Genomic DNA, 10,216 nt, shown 5'->3' with positions numbered 1-10,216 from the left:
AAGACTATAATAAGAGAAGAGGAAGGACACTATATCATACTCAAAGGGTCTGTCCAACAAGAAGATTTAACAATTTTAAATATCTATGCCCCCAACGGGGGAGCAGCCAACTATATAAACCTATTAATAACAAAATCAAAGAAACACATCAACAATAATACAATAATAGTAGGGGACTTTAACACTCCCCTCACTGAAATGGACAGATCATCCAAGCAAAAGGTCAACAAGGAAATAAAGGCCTTAAACCACACACTGGACCAGATGGACATCACAGATATATTCAGAACATTTCATCCCAAAGCAACAGAATACACATTCTTCTCTAGTGCACATGGAACATTCTCCAGAATAGATCACATCCTTGGTCCTAAATCAGGACTCAACCGGTATCAAAAGATTGGGATCATTCCCTGCATATTTTCAGACCACAATGCTCTAAAGCTAGAACTCAACCACAAGAGGAAGTTTGGAAAGAACCCAAATACATGGAGACTAAACAGCATCCTTCTAAAGAATGAATGGGTAAACCGGGAAATTAAAGAAGAATTGAAAAAAATCATGGAAACAAATGATAATGAAAATACAACGGTTCAAAATCTGTGGGACACAACAAAGGCAGTCCTGAGAGGAAAATATATAGCGGTACAAGCCTTTCTCAAGAAACAAGAAAGGTCTCAGGTACACAACCTAACCCTACACCTAAAGGAGCTGGAGAAAGAACAAGAGAGAAACCCTAAGCCCAGCAGGAGATGAGAAATCATAAAGATCAGAGCAGAAATCAATGAAATAGAAACCAAAAAAACAATAGAACAAATCAATGAAACTAGGAGCTGGTTCTTTGAAAGAATTAATAAAATTGATAAACCCCTGGCCCGACTTATCAAAAAGAAAAGAGAAAGGATCCAAATAAATAAAATCATGAATGAAAGAGGAGAGATCACAACTAACACCAAAGAAATACAAACTATTATAAGAACATACTATGAGCAACTCTACGCCAATAAATTTGACAATCTGGAAGAAATGGATGCATTCCTAGAAACATATAAACTACCACAACTGAACCAGGAAGAAATAGAAAGCCTGAACAGACCCATAACCAGTAAGGAGATTGAAACAGTCATTAAAAATCTCCAAACAAACAAAAGCCCAGGGCCAGACGGCTTCCCGGGGGAATTCTACCAAACATTTAAAGACAAACTAATTCCTATTCTCCTGAAACTGTTCCAAAAAATAGAAATGGAAGGAAAACTTCCAAACTCATTTTATGAGGCCAGCATCACCTTGATCCCAAAACCAGACAAGGATCCCATCAAAAAAGAGAGCTATACACCAATTGATGAACACAGATGCGAAAATACTCAACAAAATACTAGCCAATAGGATTCAACAGTACATTAAAAGGATTATTCACCACAACCAAGTGGGATTTATTCCAGGGCTGCAAGGTTGGTTCAACATCCACAAATCAATCAATGTGATACAACACATCAATAAAAGAAAGAACAAGAACCATATGATACTCTCAATAGATGCTGAAAAAGCATTTGACAAAGTACAGCATCGCTTCCTGATCAAAACTCTTCAAAGTGTAGGGATAGAGGGCACATACCTCAATATCATCAAAGCCATCTATGAAAAACCCACCGCAAATATCATTCTCAATGGAGAAAAACTGAAAGCTTTTCCGCTAAGGTCAGGAACACGGCAGGGATGTCCGTTATCACCACTGCTATTCAACATAGTACTAGAGGTCCTAGCCTCAGCAATCAGACAACAAAAGGAAATTAAAGGCATCCAAATCAGCAAAGAAGAAGTCAAATTATCACTCTTCGTAGATGATATGATACTATATGTGGAAAACCCAAAAGACTCCACTCCAAAACTGCTAGAACTTATACAGGAATTCAGTAAAGTGTCAGGATATAAAATCAATGCACAGAAATCAGTTGCATTTCTCTACACCAACAGCAAGACAGAAGAAAGAGAAATTAAGGAGTCAATCCCATTTACAATTGCACCCAAAACCATAAGATACCTAGGAATAAACCTAATCAAAGAGGCACAGAATCTATACTCAGAAAACTATAAAGTACTCATGAAAGGAATTGAGGAAGACACAAAGAAATGGAAAAATGTTCCATGCTCCTGGATTGGAAGAATAAATAGTGTGAAAATGTCTATGCTACCTAAAGCAATCTACACATTTAATGCAATTCCTATCAAAGTACCATCCATCTTTTCAAAGAAATGGAACAAATAATTCTAAAATTTATATGGAACCAGAAAAGACCTCGAATAGCTAAAGAGATATCGAAAAAGAAAGCCAACGTTGGTGGCATCACAATTCCGGACTTCAAGCTCTATTACAAAGCTGTCGTCATCAAGACAGCATGGTACTGGCACAAAAACAGACACATAGATCAATGGAACAGAATAGAGAGCCCAGAAATAGACCCTCAACTCTAAGGTCAACTAATCTTCGACAAAGCAGGAAAGAATGTCCAATGGAAAAAAGACAGCCTCTTCAATAAATGGTGCTGGGAAAACTAGACAGCCACATGCAGAAAAATGAAATTGGACCATTTCCTTACACCACACACAAAAATAGACTCAAAATGGATGAAGGACCTCAATGTGAGAAAGGAATCCATCAAAATCCTTGAGGAGAACACAGGCAGCAACCTCTTCGACCTCAGCTGCAGCAACATCTTCCTAGGAACAACGCCAAAAAGGGAAGCAAGGGCAAAAATGAACTATTGGGATTTCATCAAGATCAAAAGCTTTTGCACAGCAAAGGAAACAGTTAACAAAATCAAAAGACAACTGACAGAATGGGAGAAGATATTTGCAAACGACATATCAGATAAAGGACTAGTGTCTAGAATCTATAAAGAACTTAGCAAACTCAACACCCAAAGAACAAATAATCCAATCAAGAAATGGGCAGAGGACATGAACAGACATTTCTGCAAAGAAGACATCCAGATGGCCAACAGACACATGAAAAAGTGCTCCATATCACTCGGCATCAGGGAAATACAAATCAAAACCACAATGAGATATCACCTCACACCAGTCAGAATAGCTAACATCAACAAGTCACGAAATGACAGATGCTGGCGAGGATGCGGAGAAAGGGGAACTCTCCTACACTGTTGGTGGGAATGCAAGCTGGTGCAGCCACTCTGGAAAACAGCATGGAGGTTCCTCAAAATTTGAAAATAGAACTGCCCTATGACCCAGCAATTGCACTATTGGGTATTTACCCTAAAGATACAAACATAGTGATCCAAAGGGGCACGTGCACCCGAATGTTTATAGCAGCAATGTCCACAATAGCCAAACTATGGAAAGAACCTAGATGTCCATCAACAGATGAATGGATCAAGAAGATGTGGTATATATACACAATGGAATACTATGCAGCCATCAAAAGAAATGAAATCTTGCCATTTGCGACAACATGGATGGAACTAGAGCGTATCATGCTTAGCGAAATAAGTCAAGCAGAGAAAGACAACTATCATATGATCTCCCTGATATGAGGAAGTGGTGATGCAACATGGGGGCTTAAGTGGGTAGGAGAAGAATAAATGAAACAAGATGGGATTGGGAGGGAGACAAACCATAAGTGACTCTTAATCTCACAAAACAAACTGAGGGTTGCTGGGGGGAGGGGGTTGGGGAGAAGGGGGTGGGATTATGGACATTGGGGAGGGTATGTGCTTTGGTGAGTGCTGTGAAGTGTGTAAACCTGGTGATTCACAGACCTGTACCCCTGGGGACTAAAAATATATGTTTATAAAAAATAAAAAATTAAAAAAAAAAAAGCAGCAAGAAAAAGCTATTTTTTTTCAATCTAAGTTACCAGCAGAGACCTTGTATACCAAGAGAGAAAATGGTGAAAGAAAAAAAATGCCAACAAAGAATACTTTGCCCAGCAAAGTTGTTCTTCAGAAACAGAGGTTAGAAAGATACTTATTTTCCCAAACAAACAAAAGCATAAGCATAAGTGGTCATCACTGAGATACCTGCCTTGTAAGAAATGCTGAAAGAAATTCTTTAAACTGGGCGTACCTGTGTGGTTCAGTCATTAAGCATCTGCCTTTAGCTCAGGTCATGATCCCAGGATCTGGGGTTCAAGCTCTGCATCAGGCCCCCTCCTTGGCAGGAAGCCTGCTTCTCCCTCTTCCACTCCCCCTGCTTGTGTTCCTTCTCTTACTGTCTCTCTCCCTCCATCAAATAAATAAATAAAATCTAAAAAAAAAAAAAGAAAAAGAAATTCTTAAGCTGAAATGAAAAGATGTTAACTAGTAACATAAAAACATGAAAATGAACAACCCATTGGTAAAGCCAAGTATATAGTCAAATTCAGGATATTCTAATAATGTAATATGGTGGTATATTCACCACTAACTCCAATACAAAGGTTGAAAGGCAAAGTAAAGGTATCTATAACCATAATAATTTATTAGTTAATATATAATGCAAAGAGGTATATTAAATCAAAAGCAAACTGTGGAGGGGGAACAAAAATCTAACCTTTCTACATATAAGTGAAGTTAAGTTGTTACTAGTTTACAATAGACAGTTATATATGTAAGATATTTGAAGTAAGCCTCGGGGTAAGGAAAAAAAAACCTTCTAGGAAATACAAGATGAAGAGAACAAAAATCAAAGTATACCTCTATGGGAATTAATTCACAAAGCAAAAAGCAAGACAGCAAGAGAAGAAGAAAGAAACAAAGGAACCATAAAATAACAAGAAATCAGTAATATGGCAAAAGTAAATCTTACTTAACACTACTTACTTGAAAAGTAAATGGATTAAATTCTCCAATCAAAAAACAGACTGACTCAGAAAACCCAGTTATAAAACCACAATTAGATGGTCATTTAATCTTTGACATAGGTGAAATGAATATATAATTGGAGAAAGATTGTCTCTTCAACAAATTGTACTGGGAAAACTGGACAGCTAAATGTAAAAGAATGAAACTGGGTTTTGCCATACATAAAAATAAATAGATTCAAGACCTAAATGACAGACCCAAAACCATAAAAATCCTTGAAGAGAACATAGGCAATAATCTCTGTGACATAGGTCATAGCAGTATTTTTCTAGATATGTCTCCTGAGGCAAGAGAGATAAAAGCAAAAATAAACTAAAGTGACTATATCAAAATAAAAGTTTCTGCATAGTGAAGGAAACAATTAACAAAACTAAAGGCAACCTCATTAGTGGGAGAAAATATTTGCAAATGACATATCTGATAAAGGGTTACTATTTAAAATATATAAAGAAGTCATACAACTCCATAACCAAATACCAAATAATCAAAGTAAAAATGGGAAGAAGGAGTACCTGGATGGCTCAATTGGTTAAGAATCTGCCTTTAGCTCAGGTTATGATTCCAGGGTTCTGGGACTGAGTCTTGCATTGGGCTCCCTGCTTCATGCGGAACCTGCTTCTCCCTCTGCCTCTCTCTCCCCCTCTCTCTCTCTCTTTCACAAATAAATAAAATCTTTTTAAAATAATAAATAAATTTAAAAAATAAAAATGGGCAGGAGACATGAACAGATGTTACTCCAAAGAAGGACATACAGATGGCCAATGAACACATAAAAAAGATGTTCACCGCAAAAGGCAAGGGAAGCAAGGGCAAAAATGAACTATTGGGATTTCATCAAGATCAAAAGCTTTTGCACAGCAAAGGAAACAGTTAACAAAATCAAAATACAACTGACAGAATGGGAGAAGATATTTGCAAATGACATATCAGATAAAGGACTAGTGTCCAGAATCTATAAAGAACTTAGCAAACTCAACACCCAAAGAACAAATAATCCAATCAAGAAATGGGCAGAGGACATGAACAGACATTTCTGCAAAGAAGACATCCAGATGGCCAACAGACACATGAAAAAGTGCTCCATATCACTCGGCATCAGGGAAATACAAATCAAAACCACAATGAGATATCACCTCACACCAGTCAGAATGGCTAAAATAAACAAGTCAGGAAATGACAGATGCTGGCGAGGATGCGGAGAAAGGGGAACCTTCCTACACTGTTGGTGGGAATGCAAGCTGGTGCAGCCACTCTGGAAAACAGCATGGAGGTTCCTCAAAATGTTGAAAATAGAACTGCCCTATGACCCAGCAATTGCACTATTGGGTATATACCCTAAGGATACAAACGTAGTGATCCAAAGGGGCACATGCACCCGAATGTTTATAGCAGCAATGTCCACAATAGCCAAACTATGGAAAGAACCTAGATGTCCATCAACAGATGAATGGATCAAGAAGATGTGGTATATATACACAATGGAATACTATGCAGCCATCAAAAGAAATGAAATCTTGCCATTTGCGACAACATGGATGGAACTAGAGCGTATCATGCTTAGCGAAATAAGTCAAGCAGAGAAAGACAACTATCATATGATCTCCCTGATATGAGGAAGTGGTGATGCAACATGGGGGCTTAAGTGGGTAGGAGAAGAATAAATGAAACAAGATGGGATTGGGAGGGAGACAAACCATAAGTGACATTTAATCTCACAAAACAAACTGAGGGTTGCTGGGGGGAGGGGGTTTGGGAGAAGGGGGTGGGATTATGGACATTGGGGAGGGTATGTGCTTTGGTGAGTGCTGTGAAGTGTGTAAACCTGGTGATTCACAGACCTGTACCCCTGGGGATAGAGTATTATGCCTCCATCAGAAAGGATGAATACCCAACTTTTGTAGCAACATGGACGGGACTGGAAGAGATTATGCTGAGTGAAATAAGTCAAGCAGTGAGAGTCAATTATCATATGGTTTCACTTATTTGTGGAGCATAACAAATAGCATGGAGGACATGGGGACTTAGAGTGGAGAAGGGAGTTGGGGGAAATTGGAAGGGGAGGTGAACCATGAGAGACTATGGACTCTGAAAAACAATCTGAGGGTTTTGAAGGGACGGGGGGTGGGAGGTTGGGGTACCAGGTGGTGGGTATTATAGAGGGCACGGATTGCATGGAGCACGGGGTGTGGTGCAAAAATAATGAATACTGTTATGCTGGAAATAAAAAAAAAAAAAAAAAAAAGATGTTCACCACTCAACATCAGGGAAATATGAATCGAAACTACAATGAGATATTACTTCACACCTGTCAACATAGCTAATATCAACAGCACAAGAAACAGCAATTGTTGACAAGGATGTAGGAAAAAAAGGAACACCCTTGCATTCCTGGTAGGAATAAAAATTGGTGCAGTCATCATGGAAAACAGAATGGAGGTTCCTCCAAAAATTAAAAATAGAACTATTCTAAGACCCAGAATTTTCACTACAGTGTAAAAAACACTAATTCTAAGGCATATAGGCACCTCTATGCTTACTACAGCATTATTTACAGTAGCCAAACTATGGAAGCAACCCAAGTGTCCACTGATGGATGAATGGATAAAGAAGATGCAATATATATCACAATGGAATAATAATTAGCCATAAAAAAGAATGAAATCTTGCCATTTGCAACAATATAGAGCTAGAGAGTATAAGGCTGTGTAAAATAAGAAAGACAAGTATCATCTGATCTCACTCATAAGTGTAATTTAAGAAACAAAACAAAGGAACAAAGGAAAAGAGAGAGAAAAAAACAAGAAACAGACTCTTAACTACAGAAAACAAACCAATGGTTTTCATTGGGGAGGTAGTTGGGGGTGGGGAAGAAAGGGGATGGAAATTAAAGAGTACACTTATCATGTTAAAAAAATAAAATAGTAAGAATAAAAAGAATGGTTGAATGGGAAAAAAACAAAACAAAATAAGACCTAACTATGTTGTCTATGAGAGACTCACTTTAGATTCAAGTACACACATAGGCTCAAAGTGAAGTGATGGAAAAAAATAACCCCCATAAATAGAAACCAAAAAAGAAGAGGATAGCTATACTTTAACAAAAAAAAATACATCAACTTTAAGTCAAAAATGGCAACAAGAGACAAAGAAGATCATTATATAATAGCAAAGTAGTCAATTCATTAAGAGGATATGATAATTATAAATTATATGCACCCAATGTTGGAATACCTATGTCTACCTGAAGAGAGCAACAGACAACAATGTAATGATAATAGTAAAAGACTTCAATATCTTACTTCAATAAGTGGGTAGATAATCCAGAAAAATTAATGAAATTTGGACTTTATACTTCAGATAAAATAGACCTGAAAAACATACACAGAACATTCCACCCAACAGCAATAGAATGCATACTTTCCTCAATGCACATGCATAGATATATGTTAGTAAACCCAGTTTCAGAAAATTTTAAAAGACTGAAATTACATTATATATATTTTCTGACAATGGAATGAAACTAGAAATCAACAGCAGGAGGAAAACTGAAAAGTTCGCAAATATGTGCAAATTAAATTAAACAACAGCCTACTTAACAACCAAGAGATCATAAAAGAAATCAAAAGAAAATTTTTGAAATATCTTTTTTTTTAATTAACATATAATGTATTATTTGCTTTGGGGTACAGGTCTGTGAATCATCAGTCTTACACAATTCATAGCACTCACCATAGCATATACCCTCCCCCCAACATCCATAATGCAGCTACCCCTTCCTTTCCACCCCACTCCCCTCCAGCAACCCTCAGTTTGTTTCTTGAGTTTAAGAGTCTCCAATGGTTTTTCTCCTTCCCCAGTCCCAACTTGTTTCATTTTTTCCCTCCCTTCACCCGCTTACCCCCTGCCCTGCCTCTCAAATACCTCATAGCAGAGAAATAATATAATAATTGTCTTCTCTGATTGACTTATTTCACTTAGCATAATACTCTATACTTCCATCCACACTGTTAAATATCTTGAAACAAATTAAAATGGAAACACAATATACCAAAACTTATGGGACACAGAAAAAGCTATGGTACAAGCTAAGCTTATAGCAATAAATACCAGTATTAAGAAGAAAAAGCCTCTCAAGCAATCTAACATTATACCTAAAGAAATGAAAAACAACAATCTAGGACGCCTGGGTGGCTCAGTTGGTTAAGCAGCTGCCTTCGGCTCAGGTCATGATCCCAGCATCCTGGGATCGAGTCCCACATCGGGCTCCTTGCTCCGCAGGGAGCCTGCTTCTCCCTCTGACTTTGCCTTCCACTCTGCCTGTGCTCGCTCTCGCTCTCTCTCTGACAAATAAATAAATAAAATCTTAAAAAAAAAAAAAAGAAAAAGAAAAACAACAATCTAAGTCCAGTGTTACAAAAGGAAAAATGGAACAACAACAACATAAAAAAAAAAAAAGAACAAAATCAAATGAAACAGAGAACAGAAGAACAATAGAACAATAGAAAAGATCAACAAAACTAAGAGCTGGTTTCTTAAAAATATAAACAAAACTGACAAACCTTTGTCTAGTCTTACTATAGAAGAAAAGAAGATACAAATAAAATTATAATGAAAAGGTGGAATTACAATTGATATCACACAAATACTAAGGATTATAAAAGACATATATGAACAGCTGTATCAACAAATTGTACAACCTAGTAAAAAATGAGTATTTAGAAACACAACCTACCAAGTTGGATTCATAAAGAAACAGAAACTCTGAACAGACCAGTTACTATTAAAGAGATTGTATCAGTAATCAAAAACCTCCCAACAATGAAAATCCCAGGATGAGATGGTTTCCTTGATGACATCAATCAAACATTTAAAGAAGTGTTAGTGCCAATTCTTCTCAAACACTTCCAAAAAAACTAAAGATTAGGGAACACTCTCATACCCTTTCTATGAGGCTAGTATTACTAAATACCAAAGCCAGATAACAGTACTACAATAGAAAAATACAGGCCAATATCCTTGATGAATATGGATGCAACAATTTAACAAAACTTAGGAAACTGATATTAAATGGATCTTGCACCATGATTAAGAGAGATGTATGCCTGAAATGCAAGAATGGATCAACATATGCAAATCAATAAATTCAATACATCATTTTAATAAAATAGAAGACAAAAATCATGTGATCAACCCAAAAAATTAAGAAAAAGCATTTGACAAAATAAAACATTCCTTCATGATAGAAATTCTCAACAAATTGGGTATAGAATGATTAGACTTCGACATAATAAACGTCATATATGACAAGCCCATGGCTAACATACTTAACAAAGAAAAGTTGAAGGATTTTCCTTTAA

Source organism: Mustela erminea, chromosome 3 (genome assembly GCF_009829155.1).
Source record: "Mustela erminea isolate mMusErm1 chromosome 3, mMusErm1.Pri, whole genome shotgun sequence".
NCBI lineage: Eukaryota > Metazoa > Chordata > Mammalia > Carnivora > Mustelidae > Mustela > Mustela erminea.
Note: the sequence above shows the minus strand (reverse complement) of the source record.